At 34.8% G+C, this 16956-nt stretch overlaps 1 protein-coding gene across 1 annotated transcript in view; it reads left to right on the top strand.

Annotated features, from left to right (window-relative positions):
* The first annotated feature begins 2375 nt into the window (after nt 1–2375).
* The window catches only part of ATP10B (ATPase phospholipid transporting 10B (putative)), a 241866-nt gene continuing 227285 nt past the window's right edge, over nt 2376–16956 (top strand). Inside the window, exons 1-2 of the mRNA XM_065690824.1 lie at nt 2376–2407; nt 5476–5613. The gene's annotated coding sequence lies outside the window, so the exon portion shown is untranslated. The remainder of the gene's footprint in view (nt 2408–5475; nt 5614–16956) is intronic.

Genomic DNA, 16956 nt, shown 5'->3' on the forward strand with positions numbered 1-16956 from the left:
GTAAGTAGGGTATAGACATCACAGTTGCTAGCGAGCCTTTGGAAATGTGACCTCTATGACTCGGGATTCAAAATACAATTACAAACAAATCAAATGTAGAATCTAATAAATAGAATTTTTTTTTGGGGGGTGGGGGGTGTGCCTCCTGATTATTTAGTTTGAATATTGGTGATACTGTTATATTAATTTGTTAATATTTATTTTAATCTGGCTCCCAGAAACTAATCATAGACCAAAGTACCTCATGCTAGGCACTCTAAAGTCCATGGTCAAAGACATGTAGTCTAATAAAGGAGTCATCGATTCTCTGGACTAGCCTAGGAGTTGTCTTCAACAAGCTGAGCTGTATATAGCATAATTCCTCTCTCTTCATTATATTAGTCCACACTGTGCTGATGATCTGTGATTTAGTGAAGGACGAACTCAAGGTCAGATCTCGTTAGTAATGTTGGCAGTATATAACATATATGTTTATAACATATAATGTAGGCAATATAACAACTTTTGGTGGTTTCTGCTGCTTTCAGAAAAGCATTTTTTTTCCTGAGGAAAGAGAACATGGAACTGCATAAAGTATTTACTACTACATTATTTGTTAACATATTCTTGCCTCTTTAACAAATACACAAACTATTATGATAGTTTGGGAAATATTGCATTGCAGGCACAAAAACAGATTTTAAGGTTTGTCTCTGTACTTCTAATCTCTGTCCCTGCAGGGTGTCTAACTAATGATGATTTGTTGTTTGGAGTTTAATTAAGAAAAATTTAAGCTTTACTTACTTGTGTTCTTACAATTAAATGCAAATAGGTTTAGAAGATCCTGCTTGGGTATGCAAAGAGGAAAAATACTGACAATCCAATAAAAAACAGTGTAAAAAGGCAACTTAAGTCCTGAATAAGGCAAGCTACACAACAGACTGTTTAGTATTGACTTGCAGGGGGTGAAGTGGTAGTTAATAATGAACTCTAAATTTCATTTGAAATAGATCATAAGAAGTTTTCTGTCTTAATCAACTATGTTCCTGGACATACGAACAGATAACTGTTCATATCACCACTGTTTGGTTTTTTTTTTTTTTAGTGCTTTCACTCACTCTGATGTGTTTGTCCATTTGCTTTAGTTCATTTTTCCTTAAGCAATTCTTGGCTTGTTTTCCATTGCTGCCTTCCTTGTTGGATTTGCTCCTACATCCAGACCATCCGATTTGACCTCATACTGGACAAATTCAGTATGAATACACATTCTATCTTTCTATCTGTCCTTAAGGCATGCAATCTAGCATATTATTGTACCCACAGATGCATGTACATGCAAATTTCTCATTATGAAAGTAATGAGAACTAGATGAAAATAAAGCATACTTTTAATATTCATTACGTTAATCATCTGAAAGCCTTGCATTAGCAATTCTATCACATGGACAAGTGTTATCTTAGAAGTTTCAAGGTTTCCAATACAATTTTGTATTCTTTTTCATCTTGGTACATTATACATTTGTGTATTCTGACCAAGATAAATCAGACTGTCCATGTGACTGAAGCTGAGTATTTACTAAATCAGGGATTTACAATGGTGTTCTCAAAAGTACAAAAGGAGTTTTGAAAATCCAATAAAAGGTACTGTTTCTATCACATCTGATTCCTGACTATCCATTTAGAAAAAAGCAAACTCTACAGCACTTTCAAAACTTAAGATTAATAAATTTTATCATATTCCATACTGAGTTCAACCACTTATGGTATTTCATGGCTTTGTAAGCTAAAACTATATTATACTAATCTGATCTCATATTTCACAACTCATGCAATTACCTCAGAGATTCAGGAAAGATTTTTTTCCCTACTAATGGTACGACTAATGAACAGTAGTTAATTCTATTAATAGGAAATAATTCCTACTAATGAACAGTAGACAAGCTGGTAAATGGATGTAGGTTGGTTAATTCTGTTTTCTTATATATGAAAGATGAAATTTGTAGCAAGCTTAGAAAAAAACAGAGATTTAGATGGGCCATGCAAATTTTGTAAACTAATTTCTAATAGCTACACCCATGTAAGTGTGTCCTGATTTTGGATGGGACAGATAATTTTGTTCCTAGTAGCTAGTACAGTGCTGGGTTTTGAATTTAGTAGGAAGATAATATTGATAACATGCTGATGTTTTTAGTTGTTGCTAAGTAGTGCCTATACTAACACAAGGACTTTTCAGCTTCTCATGTCCTGCCGGTGAGGAGACTGGAGGGCCACATGAAGTTGGAAGGGATACAGCCAGAACAGCTGACCCCAACTGGCCAATGGGATATTCCATACTGTATGATGTCATGCTCAGTATATAAACTGGGGAGAGTTAGCTGGAAGGAGCCAATCACTGCTGAGGGACTGGGTGAGCATTGGTCAACATGGGGTGAGCAATTGTATTGTGCATCACTGTTTGAGGTTTTGTTAAGTTGTATCTCTCTTGGTTATTTATCTTTTCATCATTATTTTTATTAGTATTATATTTCACTTTATTTCAGTTATTAAACTGTTCTTATCTCAATCCATGGGTTTTACCTTTTTTGATTCTCCTCCTCATCCCACCAGGGGTGTGTGGAAAGTGAATGAGCAGCGGTATGGTACTTGGCTGCCTGCTGAGGCTAAACCACAACAGCATGTCACCTTTGAATAACAGATTTCTGTGCCTCAGTGACTTCCTCTACCCATACCAACTACTTCCTTAGTCATCAAGGAGAAACTAGGAAAAATCACCTGTAACCATTCAAACACAAACAGGACACAACTTTGTGCTCAATATTGAAACTGTATATTGTAGAGTGTTGTTGATAATCCTTGGCTTTGCTCTGTGTGAATTTAACCTGTGCTTTCAAGGCTGATGGTAGCTGTTATAATATTTGGGGATTATTGTGTTTCACTTCCCTTTTCTTTTTTTTTTTCCCAACCATGAAAATATTAAGCCCTAGCAAGGTTATTTATTTTGGTTTAACCCCGGTATTCTTCTGATGCTTTTTCTCCAGCTCTACAGACCCTTTTTCACAGAAGATAAACTGCAAGTGGCTAAGAGTGCTAAATGACAAACTTAACATATAAAAGGTCAATAGACGATGTACAAAGCAATGTAAATGTTTGAATAAATCTAAAAGCCCTTTTAGGATTTCATTAAATAGGCTTTAGAAAAATGTTCAAGCCTCTCATGTTCAACCTGTGTAAAACCAACATGGTATGGAAACATACAAAAGAAGCTTTACTGCTGCTACTGATACTGATGTGGTGAACATAAGGTATTGATTCTGTGCAATAAGAGAATGCTTAACTAAGCACCTGTATTCTGAGTTGTTACTTAATTTTTCAAACTTCCTAGGGTTTAAAATTAATAGTTAGAAAGAATCACTGCACATTAAAGAATTAAACTGAGCCTGAGACTTGAATACTTTGGCTCCTCGCTTTAGAGGCTCCTCCCACCATCTTGAAGCACAGATTAGAGCTAATACATTGCACCTGCTGCTGCAGGGGTGCAGAGTTTCCTTTCAGAAACAGAGTGAGTTATCTGGTGGATCTGTTTGCTGGTAACTAACCAGAGAGAGCATGAAACAAGAGGACAGTAAGCATGATAAAGGGTGTGTTTATCTTCATGTAAGTATATGAAACAGTATTACTTTGTTGATGAGCAAGAAAAAAAGAGAGTCTAATACTTGCCTTAGCACATTGTATGGAAGAGCTGGAGAGCAAGTACAAAGCAATGCTATGCGACTGTGTCTTAGTGATGGTACTTTACTTCCACCAGACCTTAGGAAGTTTTTCTGAAATACCAAGAGACTATTTTAGTCCATGGGAATCAAATACAATAGGTTAGTGTGTGTGAGTTTGTCTGAATGTTTCCCCTGAATGATAGGAAAAATGTATTTGATCCACTTGGAGAGAGTAATTTTGTTCATTTCCTAGATGAAATATAGTGAAAGTAGCTCAGAGACATGTAGTTTTCTCGCTGATGTTCCTGCTGGATGCTCAAAAATTTATAGTAAGTTTAAAGGACCTGTGATTCTATATGACAGACATGCACAATACTCTAGTACCATGGAAAGTTGTTCTATATCCTCTGCAGGGGGAGAAAAATTATTATTCTAAAATGTTTGGATGCAGTGTGCCATCTTTTTGTAACTGAGAATTTTTCCCATTGTCTAGCTTCATTAATTCTCCCTGTTGTATTTATTAATCCTTGACTGCTAATTTACATGTCAAATGTTCATAATTCACTAAACTGCTTGGTTATCTGCTATGCCTTTGCCTGCAGTAACTTACAAAACCACTTTGGTGACAATAAAAGACCCTGCCAAGACCTGTGGAAACTACTACTACTAGTAGTTGGAGACAGTTTTATTAATGAAGAAGGAATAGATCCTTAGCTGCTAGCAAAGCCACAGAAGCACTGATATATCTGGTTACATGTTTTGCTGTCCTTAAAAGTATGTATCTTGATGTATGCAGAAAGACTGTTATCTTTGTTCTCTCTCTCTCATTTTGCTTATTGAATTGTGATCTACTTACACTGAATTTCAAATGAAAGAATTTTGCTTTAATATGTGTGTTTACTTAAACAAGTTAATGGGAGGTTCCACATTCCTGCTTTGGTGGCAGTTCATTACCGATTACTGCTGAATAATTTGCCCCTAGTATGTGACTCAGAAGTCACAACTGGCAAACACTAGACCACAAGGTCAGAATGCATTTGATCTATTTAACTGAGCTAGAGCAACAACAAGAAAAGAAATCCCACAGGTATATTTTGTTTGCTGTATTTTGTGACCAAAAATATTCAAGATAATTTCATTCATTTTGACACTAAATACGCTAAAGTTGTAGACTAAGTCTAAAAAAACTGTAACCTCAAGCTCAATTTTACTGTATAACAAAATTCTGAGACATGCTGTAGGCTTTCTGTTGAGTTATTGCTATTATAAAGCCCCGGGACTAGATTTTGGTTATGGATTTAACATTAACAAAAAAAAAAAAAGATTATTCTGAACACAGCTGTTTCACTGAGGAACACTTCATTTTCCTTTGTATACCTTGGAGACAAAATATTACTAGCATGGTGTATGCCTATAAGTATCTGACTATGCCAGAGGAGTCTGACAGACAAGACCAGCCCTTGAACCAAGGACAAGCTGCATAATATTGCAGCCTGAATGGTAAGAGATAATATACTAAGAGCTGATCATAGGAAATGAGTGACCCTGATTTAATTCAGTTTAAGTTTAACAGAAACATAAACCAAATGGGTTATTAATTACATTTTTAATTAATTCAAATGGGCAAGTTTTGAGAAATTAAGGGAGCTTGTCAGAGAATTCAGCTGCACTGAAGAGCTCAAGCCTTTCAGTGTCGATGAGGCCTGATGTTTTTGAGGTTTTTGTTACTAACTAAAAATGCAGAGCTTTCCAGAGTTGTCTTTACAAACTTTTGAATTTCTTGCAGGAAATGGTTTCAAACCTACTGGGTGAACGGCTACTCAAGAGAAGAATATTACAAATATGCAGAGAGCCTGTAGGGAATGGAGAGACAGATCAATCAGCAAATAAATCTGCTTCAGAAGTCAGAAAGCTTAGAAAAAAGGTAAGAACTGGCGAAAGATGTTCTGGTAAATTTAAAACAAATAATGAAAGATTCATGCAGTAAAGATTAAAGATAATGTCAAGCTTCAATGGAGAATGTGATACTTGTTTTTCAATGGAAGCGGTTTTGAAATGGAAGAAGAGAAAGGGTCATTCCATGATAACAAAGACTCAGAAGAGTCCTGAAAAGTTGCCACAATGGGACAAAAATTAAGGTTGTTTTTTAAAGACTGAAAGACTTACTGCATGGCATGGTATATGATATGGTAGGAATTTCTAATAGGTGTACTGTTTCAGAAACAGATATTTAGTTTCCTTTAATATTGTGATCCACAGAACAAATCTGTGCAGTGACCATCTTAATCGAACAAGCAAATGGTGTGATTTATTCCTCATACTGTCATTAAACATTTAATTATCTTGTAATCTAATGATTATAGTTTTACAGAGTGTGCATTCTTGCATTCTTGGTGCATGTCTTATCACTTCTGGGGAGACCTGTTTCAACAGTGGTGTAATGTTAGGGCTGTGTCAGACAAAGACTAGTGTGGTTCTGAGTCATCACATTTGTGCTCTGGTATTTTTGTGTGTGCGCTCCAGTTAAGTGTTCCAAAATGTACCTGTTAATTACTTCAGCTCTTGATGTTCATAGTTTATATTTAACTATCTCTCAGAACTCTCCCATAACTCATAACACTGTGGAAAATGGTTACAGAATGCTACAATTCTAATGTGATATCATTTTACAATAATCTTAAACTCTTTTTATATACATTGTGTATATGAAAACTCCCCCTCATTTTCTTCTGCCATGAAAAGGACTAGTAATTGGTTTGTGAAACAAAGAAGTCCCATGCCTCTGTCAAAACAGAGTGTAAGTTGAACAAAGACTCTTGGTTGGTCTTCTTTCCAAGCATGATTTTTATCTGAGTGGAGTCCTTTGTGCTGGAAACATCTTTGGAGACAAGTGAAAATAGTTGCCATGGACACATCTATGTGAAAATCCTATATTCTTTTTTTACTCTGTGACTGCATACTGATATGCATTATATAGAACAGACTGAGTGTCCCCAACTTAATTCCTAACATGCACTGTGACTTTTATGCAACTCCCTACACAGCTAATTTACACAGCTTGCTTTCATTGCAGTCTCTATCAATTTTGGCAATTTCTTGCGAGAGACATGGCACCACATGCTCACTGATAGCTCATAATAAGCCAGTATCTTTGCTGTTAAGATAACTGTGAACATCATTAAATGAATGCTATGCCAGGGGGAATGGGTATCCTTCCAAGAAAGCTTTTCATTTATCCTGTAGTGTCAAGCACAACAAACAAACTGTAATCAGCCTGAGCTGCTTGGGATTTCTGGGGTTGGAAATTTCTCATACAGTGAAATTCAGTGTGTTCATATATAAGGACAGCAGTGCACCCTCCACCTTCTGGTAGCAACCTAGAAGTCCTAGGCTAAACCTAGTTTGCTTCAAAATATCTATCCAGACAGATATTTCTGGATAAAGAGTTATGTATTATTTTATCATTATATTAATGTTAAGAAGTTAGATTAATGGAGTTGGGGAATACTGATAGATAGGAATAATGTAAAGAATGTATTCTACCTCCTACATATTTTGCTATAAATAATGTCAATATATTATAAAATATGCAGGTTATATATGGTTTATATATGGTTTATACGTTTTATAAATCTAGTATAAATAATAAATTAAATGGGAATAAACTGATAAAAGGTTCCTGAATGAGCTAATTTACTATAAAAATTATTTTATGAGGACATAATAACAGTGCTTCAGTGAAATGTCCAGCTGATAGATTTGCTACCCATTCGTCAGATACAGTGTGTTTAGTGCAATTTAGGAAAATACTGTGTTTAATTCATATTCATCCTTCTCCTTCTAAGCTAAAGGCAAGTTCTGAGTTCACAAAAAATGCTCAGAGCTCTTCTGAGGGCCTTGGAGGGAATGACAGGCTACAATGGAATAATAGTGGTTCCTTGAGACTTTAAAGAGGAGGAAGTAACAAACTTGTCAGCCACATATATGTACAGCAATGCACTAACCCTCCTCCCCCCTTATTTAAGTCACTGACTGTTCATGTGCAACTAACGGTAGTAATATTCCCCTCATCAAAGTACACAAATGAACAACATTGATTTATTCTACTCTATGAAAACAGCTTTGCCAATATTTTCTCAAAATTTTCATATAATTAGATTTTAAAAAGGAAAACTCAGCTTACAGTACAGGATTTATTTACTTAAGATGTTGCTGTAAGGTAAGTATATTTGCCTCCATCTGCCTGGAAATTTCCTGGACCCCTTTAGTGAAAGCACTGGGGTACTTGTCCAGAATCTGTTCGGCTATTTTGCTTTGATCTACCTGTTAAGGCTACTTTGCTTTGATCTATGTAATACTGATGAGTCTGAGACTGACACTAAGCAGCCAGTTCTGCAGGAGATACAGTGAAAGGCTTCTGCTAAAGCTGAGTACCTACATCACGACGATACAGCATCAGTGACCCTCAAGGAGGAGGTGTGATAGGGTCATGAAGGCAGTAATTCGTTAATACAGTTATAGTATAGTAAGTATGGAAAAGTTTCATTACTAGAGGCAGCTCAGTGTAACAATGTCTGTTCCTGGTTATGTACACTCGTTTGCTTTCGGCTTCTTATACTTACATCTAGAGGTGTTTTCCTCTCTCTTCCCTTTTGGAGCCATATAGGAAAGTAAGATGACTGCTGTGATATATTAGAAAATGTTCTAGATGTGACGTGTTTAAACAGATAAATGGTTGTTAAATTACAGCAGAACTGAAATCTTTAACATAATTCCAAGCCTATGACATGTAAGAAGTGTTCTGGATATGTTGGTGCTTCTCTTAGCTACAGTTCAAACAGTTCAAAAGTAGAAGAGATTTTTGAAGGAGGTAACAGGAAAATGCAGTAGTATGTAAGTGTGTGTGCTCTGAAGGCAGTAAAGGTAACTGATAAATTAAATAATGCCCTCCAAAGATACAAAAGTAGTAGGCAGATCTTTAAGGAACTTCCTGCTTCCTCTGAGTGATCTTGAAAGCTTCCATAAATTCAGTGGTATTCATCACAACCTTCTGCTGCCAAAGCAAAGACTCCCAGAAGTTTATGTAATAACATAATAATATCATGCCTATTAAAAATAGATTGTTACCGAAAACATCTCTTAGAAATCGGTCTGTACATTGTGAGTAATTTTAATGATCTTAATGAAGATTTTTTGTAAACTCAGATTATAGTTTTAAGGCATTTAGGATTGTTTCAAACCAAACATTAACTAACCTTGTAAACCAAAAGAAAAAGAATGTCCTAAAGTTACTATTTTGTAATGTAAATTTTTAGTTAAATTAAATTATTATTAAATTATTTTTAGTCTGAACAATTTTGATATACAGATGAAATTTCTTGGTCAATTAACCATCTCTGATGAACAGAAGAGGAATTCCTTGAGCAGACTTATGCATAATATTTTGGCATTTAATTCACTGCAGCCCTAGGGCATATTAGAGAATGTATAGAGCCATCTGGAAAAAGGGTGAGGGGTTGTCTCCTGAGGGAATTCCATAGTTGCCCTGATAAGTCTTCAGCAGATAAGAAGCTTGTCAACGTTATGTAATGCCACCACTTCAGTACATTTTGGCACTGCACTACTTATTTCTAAATGGTTGATCATTGAAATGGAGAGTCAACTTTACCTACCTGCTAGGTGATTAATACAGAAGCAGGACCATCTTTCTAGTTCTTTTGTCATTATGATACGCAGCTGGAGAAGAGCTGTGAGGTCCAGACTGTTACTATTCTTTTACTTTCACTGCTTTAACTATCACTCTTCTCACAGGAAAAAGAACAGAACTGTGTTTCTTGCTGTCTAGGCAGTGGAATGTCTTGTCTCCCTGCCTGGATTGTCTTGATCTTCTGACCCAACTAGAAGTTGGTTTACAACTGAAACTAAGTAACCAGATACAAAAATACTTCAGAATTAGGTGGGAATGGAAGGGCATTGTAGCTATAGAATAATTGGTCTTATCAGATCCTAGTCATAAGGTATATTTGAAAATTAAAAGTGCCTATCTGAGTCAAAGAAGATCAAAGAAAATGATGGAGTAGATAAATTGAAATCTAATTAGTAGTACTTTTGGTGCCTCTTCCTTACACAACTGGCTAACTGGAGGCAGCTTAAGTTCAAAATTAAGTAGCTGGAAGACAACAATTAAGACATTAAAAGGAAATGTTCTGCCTTTAATATTCTGAAGTGTGTTCAATCTCATGTGTTTTACTGCAGCATCTGTATCCAAAGTAAGTAATTATACAAGAGGAAGGAGAAGACAAAAAAAGCTTAAACAACTTTTTATATATAGTGAAGTTTAAAGAGACATCCCTGAGAAACTTTAGATCCTAAACCAAATATTAATCCTTAGGAGCAAGAAAGAAGTCCTAAGATGGGCTGAGTAGTAAGACAAATGATTAAAATTACTTATCAGTATTTTATAATTCTGAGGAAAGTGGAGGATAGCTAAAGGCTTCTTTGTTAATGGTGATCTGAAACCAGAAACCATCTCTTTTCAAAGATGCTTTTATTTGCTGACTTAATCTAGTTATTACTAGACTGGCATCAATACCAGTATTGAGAAGTAAGTTCTACAGCTATATTCAGTAATAGAATACATCCCTAGTGCTTTTGCAGGCTCAGATTATTACATTTAAGCATATATAAAAATAAAATGTAAAAAAATGAGTAAAAACATACTTATTGGGAGTTGTCTAAGAATCTTGTTCAACTGATATAAATTAAAATATTTGGGGGGGGGTTAAACTACATTTTACTGCAAAAATTTCTGTGTTTTTTACACTGCTAAATTAAAAACAAATAAAAAATTGAGAAACTATATGAATAGCTTTTTTCTTTTTTATTCTTTCTTTCTTTTTTTTGCCTATTATGTTCTTTTAGTTTTAGTATTGTCTTATTAAAGCACACGAAACTGTGGCACTTTAATAGTACTGAATTTTAGGGCAGCTCAATGACCCTTTTGTAAAGTCATGAAGGTGATTATTGGTTATGTCACATTATTGAGTTCCATTATGATGCAATTATATAGAATAGACAGTATTTACCTAATTGCTTTAAAATCTGAGTAAATGAAAAAAGAAATCCTTTAGTAATTCTTTTAATATTAGTTCTTAACAAATTTTCACCTTTATTCACCAAATCATTTTCTGAAACCAGAAAGTGTGTAACAAAGCATGTTTTGAAAGTACAAAATCTATTTTAAATCTAATTATGTTAGTGCCCCAAAGTAGAGAACAGAGCTGAACATATAGCTCACTTTTCTCTAGTTGCTACAGTGAATTCTAAATAAAAAAGTGTTAAATAAAAATTACCAAAGAATTTTAAATATCCATTCAACTGCACTAATTACTGTTGAGCAAAATTTAAATTTTTCTGAAAGTATGGAAAAGTAACAGATGCAAGAATGAATTAATAACTTGCCATAAATATCACTTTTTTTTTTCCAAATTCTTCTTCTTCTGTGTACTCTGTGAAGATTCCTAATCCAAGTTCAGCTCCACAGCTTTCAGATCAGAGGTTTACATCCTCCTCCCTATCATTTGTGAAACCTCTAGGTCAGAAGATTGCTAAAACTCCATTCCATTGTGGTTTTATAATTATTTCCCTGCTGTTTCTTTACATTGCAGTGATAGTCTTTGTTTGAAATTTGGGTGTATCTTGTAATTCTTCTTATCTGCATATGAATGTCTCAAAATCTTCTGCTAGTGACTAAGTTTACCAAAGGAAAAGAAACTTTTCTGCTTTTCTACCAAATCTTATTGGTAATTTCCAGATGGTGAAACTGACCCAGATATTGTCTTAAATTAGCAGCTGTTAAGTCTTAGTTATTTCACTTTTCTAGATTAGGAGAGCTATCAGCAGGACCTTGCTGTCTATATAGTGTATTAAAATATCTTCACCATTGAAAAGTTTATTCAGGTTATCAGAAGCTGACTAAAAATCAACATAGAACCATTTTTATATGTGGTATTTCACTTATACAAATATTAGTGTACCATGTATTGTAAAGTATAGGATAAAAAGATGGGTTTTTTTCTGTACTCCAGCAGTATTAAAAAGCGTGAACTCAAGACAAATGAAGTTATGTGTTTAGACTTGGTCAACAGAGCTCTGATGTCTCAAATACTTCAGCTACAGTTCATATATTCCAATTTTTACCTTAACTATCAAAAATAACTGAGCACTATGAAAATCTTCAAAGTTTCCTTTTTTAAATTATTAGTTTGTATCGCTTTCTTGCAATTCATTCTTCAGACTTTGGACTTGCAACATCCAGATGTTGGTTTAGATGCAGATTCCATTTAATCTGTATCTCCAGAATATGTTTTCATTTGCTCTCATTCCATATAAAATCATAGATTTTTAATTAAAAACATATAGTTCCAAAGCTGTCTTTTAAGTGTTGCTAAAGGTGTATGTAGGTAAATATTCATGTGAATTTTCTACATTCCCATTATTAAAACTTTTATGAGCTCTCAGTAAAGTGAAAAACTTAAGCACAGTTCAGTCTTTTCTGCTCTATAACTCTAAAATGTTTTCAAAGAACAAGTGTAATTGTATGTTAATGTTATTAACTTCTTAACTTCATGATCCAGTTTGCTTGATTCTTTTTATTGATAAAAGTATTGTTAGAAAGGGAGTAAAAATCTGTGACTGTGTGATCAGGCAGAGAAAGCGAGGTTTCCAGAGATAACTTGTTTGTCCTGTTTACATCTGTTATTTCCCCTCAAGATGTTTTGTATTATGAATAGGAGGTACTGAAATTAGTAACATCCAATGACTACCCTTTAAAAAGGCAGTGAAGATATACTCACTGTGAAACAAAGTTATGAATAAAAAACGAAATGCAGGACTCTTGGAGCTGCTGTGTCATAGCTTCCATAAATAGGTGGAGATTGTCCACATGTAGCAATGAAATTTTTTTTTTTTCCAGTCCATTATCACAGCCATGGGTCTCAGTGCTCTGGAAAACAATTGAGATGCAAATGCAAAGATTTAAGTAGCCAAGAATATAGCATAAATTCATCACAATCCTCTGTTTCATTTGTTATCAAATTAGGAGTTGAGCTAAGGAGAATACAAAATCATACAACTGAAGTTCCAATGAATTAAGTATATTAATCTTTTATCCTTGCAATCTTTAGGGAAATGGAAACCTGCAGGCAGGAGGATTCTTCTGTGAAAAACAAGGAAGAGCTTTTTGTTTAAATTGCTGTTGTGATTTGTTATCCTTGTAAGAATAAAAACAAGAATTGTGTTCCGAATGGCTAAAAAATCTTTGGTAATAGAATTATTAGAAAATATAAGAACAAATTATTTTGTTTGCTGATTGTGTATAAGTTGTGGTGGGTTTTTTTTTTCAACAGTCATTACACAGACCACTTCTCTTACAGCAATTTAAAAGCTGTTATAAAAATTTCAGCTTAGAGAATGCCAATCTCCATATTTGTTATTGCTTTAAGGCAATATGGGAAAAATTTCTTACTAGACAGTTAGTGAATTTATAGCTGATGAGAATTACGTGGTTTCTGGCAGTAACCAACCTATTGAACAGGACAGGAGGATTTTAAGGTCTAGGTTATATTCTAAGTGTTTAATAATGTTGTTTTTTCAATTTGGACCATACATTCTTTACCACATTTGATCAGGACTTACTGTGAAACACTAAAGGCCTTTCTTTTTCCCTCTTATAATGCCTTGCCACAATTCATAATAACCACATCATTCATGGGCTATAGTTTAAGGAAGCATACCTTAGAGTAAGGTTCATTTTATCTGTGAACTATTCAGTGCTTTCAGTGAGTAAAATCTGACAGTTTCAGAAATCACAAAAAGTAAAGTACTTGGCCTTTTTTTACAGAAGCTGTCAGGCTCTACTAAAATTCCCAGTGGTATTTCTTTCAGTGAATTTGTGTCAGCATCACTTTTATGTTATTTTGGTTTTTTCATACGTATATAAGCTTAAAAAGGTCTCTCTGCTTTAATGTTTATTTGGTTGTCTTAATTGGCGCAGTTGTATTGCCATTTCCTTTACAAAGCTGTTGTTATTTTAAAGTTACGAAAGGTATAAATATAGCAACAAGTACTTTTAATCTTATAGGAGGGGGGGTTGTTTTGGTTTGTGCTTTTTGTGCTTTATATTTTGTTGGTTTTAAGATCATATAGGTAAACTCATATCCACTGCTATTAATTAAACACAACATATCCCATAAATATTAGATGTATCACCATACCAAGGATTGCAAATAGTTCCAACTAGCTCTTAAATCTTCTCTAATATGTTGTTAGAATATATTCTGCAATATCGGATTATCCCAGAACAGGCTTAAGTTAATGAATCAATTGCTCATTAAAATTGCCATGCTTAGCATGGATGGGAGAAAGTTACAGTATCTTACATTTCCACTGACTCTGAGTTTACACCTACAGTGGGAATCAATTTAATATGAGCACATTAGTTCAATACTCCCTAAATATCCGTGCCCCTCCTCATTAGATATGTTGGGAGTGGTGAAGCAAACCATGGCCATAGAGGGAGCATCTGCATTTTACTCCAACTCTTTTAGATGCTGCAGCATTACAGGTGCATGTCTTGTCTCTGTTTAGATCGGAGCTTGCCTGCAGCAAGCTAGTTAGCCATACCCCTGTAGCATTGCAGGTTGCCATTTTCAAAATAACACTTGTAGTTGGTTTGTGCCTGTTTGCCTTCTTCCCTCTGTGGCACCAGGGAGTTAGGATAAATCTGTCACCTAGCACTCTAAACCATTTTTCTCCTGTGGAAGCTTCTGGATCACTGCCTGTCATTGCTGATCTATAAATCAGTGTGCTCCAAAATCTTTCATTCCTGTATTCCAGTGCACATGTGGGGATAGAGCAACAAGTGCAGTACTCACCATGACTTCTAAAATATATGCTTCCTTTGCAACTCTGTAATGAGATAGGTCAGAAAGACACAAAATATTCTACCTTTTGAGATCCTTTTGTGATGTAGTATTTTATTTTAACAATAGCATGTGAAGGGAAATAAGAGTGTCATTTCTACATGGAAAGTTATGGTTTTCCTACTATCTCACAACACCTAAGAGTCCAGGTATATGTTTTGTATTTTATATATTTTATATTTTATTTTCACAATTATTTTTCTTCTCTTTAAAAAAGTCTCAACATCCTTTTAGTCAGATCTCTGTGACTTTTATATCCCTTGCTTCTATCACATCAGGTTGCCATGGCAATGCTACAAAAATATTCAGAATCATAAGACATTCATGAATCATTCGAGCCAGGTTTCTGAAATTAAAGTTAAAACGAGTAACTTAAAAGTGACCCTGATATCTGTGTATCTCTTGAGACTTTACCACATAAGTCCTGAGATCAGTTGCTAGGGCTAACGACAGTGTCCTTTTACAAATGTATGTATACATTGTGCATGTTGGTATACTAGTAGAGCTTGTGCACTAATTATACTTTAGAGATTTTCTTCCCTTCTCTCACATCACTACTCACAAAGCTGAGCCACATATGTATCTTCAGTCACAATTCAGTTTCTGTACAAAAGGCAAGCATAAAAAGTTCTCGCCTCCTGTTTCCCTGTCTTCAGGCATTAACTGTGCTGTGCCATTTTTTACAGATGCTTGCATAAGCTGCTATGATAGCCTCCATTAACAGGTGGAGGTTCAGCCTTGCAGGTAATCCCCCTGAGAGATCTTTAGACCATCTGTACCACTAAAAAAGAATTTCCTAATGTCTTAGATGAATCCTTCTTTATGAATATTTTTGCTATTTCTTTTGCTCCTACCAAATGCAAGGAGAAATTGCTCCTTTGCGCTCCTCAGACCTATTGTCTAGTGAAGACTTCCACTATATTTTCCTAGTGTCTGTTCAACTCCCTGTGCCAGAAATGTTGCACACTTACGATCTGTTTCTAGATCTTGTGTCATTCTTGTTCTCTTCTGGGTATTCCAGCTGACACTTGACATCTAAAATCAGATCTAAAGCACCAGCTCGGGTGTTTTCAATATCAGTACAAAAGCAGAAAACAAACTTCATTTATCTTACAGGCCTGTTTCCATATCATGAAACAGTGATTGATTTCACCAATTATCATGACATATGCTCAGCTAATGTTCCATGATAGTCCCTAGAACCTCTTTCACAGATCTGTTGCCCATACCGGGTTTTATGTACCTTAAAGTTTTAGTGGGTATAGCAAATTTATATTGCTCTTTTGAAAAGCATCTTTTGTACCAGACCGAATCTCCCATTTGTCAAGATTGGTATGAGTTCTGAGCATATATGCCTAAGTACTGGCAATCTTTGCTAGTCTGCAAATAATAAATATAATAATAATAATATTATAATAATAATAAAATAATAATAATATAATATAATTATAATAATAATAATATTATAATAATAATAAAATAATAATATAATAAACCTAATCTTTATGTTTTCTGCCAGGACAATATGAAATCATGGACTAAAAACATATACTTGTGGAACCCTATTCAGTGCTTCTTTCTGCTTTGCTAATGCTTCTTACCTGTTCTTTTTTAAATTAAATGAAGAAAACCTCAAAATTACTAAAATTATGGAGAACTACCTCAAGTGCTTAGCAATCTTGCATCTCTGTAAGTATGCAGGCCTCAATTTACACAGAAAATGGAATACAGTATGTCTGCATTGCACTGAAATATTTAAAATAACTGAAGTGACAGGTACTAGAGCAAATATATCTGTCTCAGGTATCATAGTACAGTAGCTTATTGGTATTGTGACCTAGTCAGCTTTTCTTTCCTCTTGTCCTGGGTTGTATAAACCTATCATTTGCCTACACCGTGGAATGTGCATTCCCCTCCACTGAAGTATCACACAGCAATAATAAGTCTGCCTTAACAGAAGGAGAAACATGAGTTATTCCCACTGAAGTTAGGACTCCCCAGAGTTATTTCTGCCAGAGCTGTGGAGTGTTTATAGCAGTAGTACGTACAGGGTGCATGCCAATGTGCTGTAAGTGTCTGCAGCAGTTAGATCAGAAAATTCTGGAAACCAAAAGTTTTAACTAAACATTACTGTCTTTGATGAAGTGCAGCATTGTTTCTAAACAAAAGTCAAAACCAGCACTTAAAAAAAACACAAAAATTGGTGTGAAATCAGAAAGGAAGAAATCATAGGAGACAAGGAAACATCACCCATTATGTTCCAATTCACAAATCTTTAACACAGT

The sequence above is a fragment of the Lathamus discolor genome, chromosome 10 (genome assembly GCF_037157495.1).
Source record: "Lathamus discolor isolate bLatDis1 chromosome 10, bLatDis1.hap1, whole genome shotgun sequence".
Taxonomy (NCBI): Eukaryota; Metazoa; Chordata; class Aves; order Psittaciformes; family Psittacidae; genus Lathamus; species Lathamus discolor.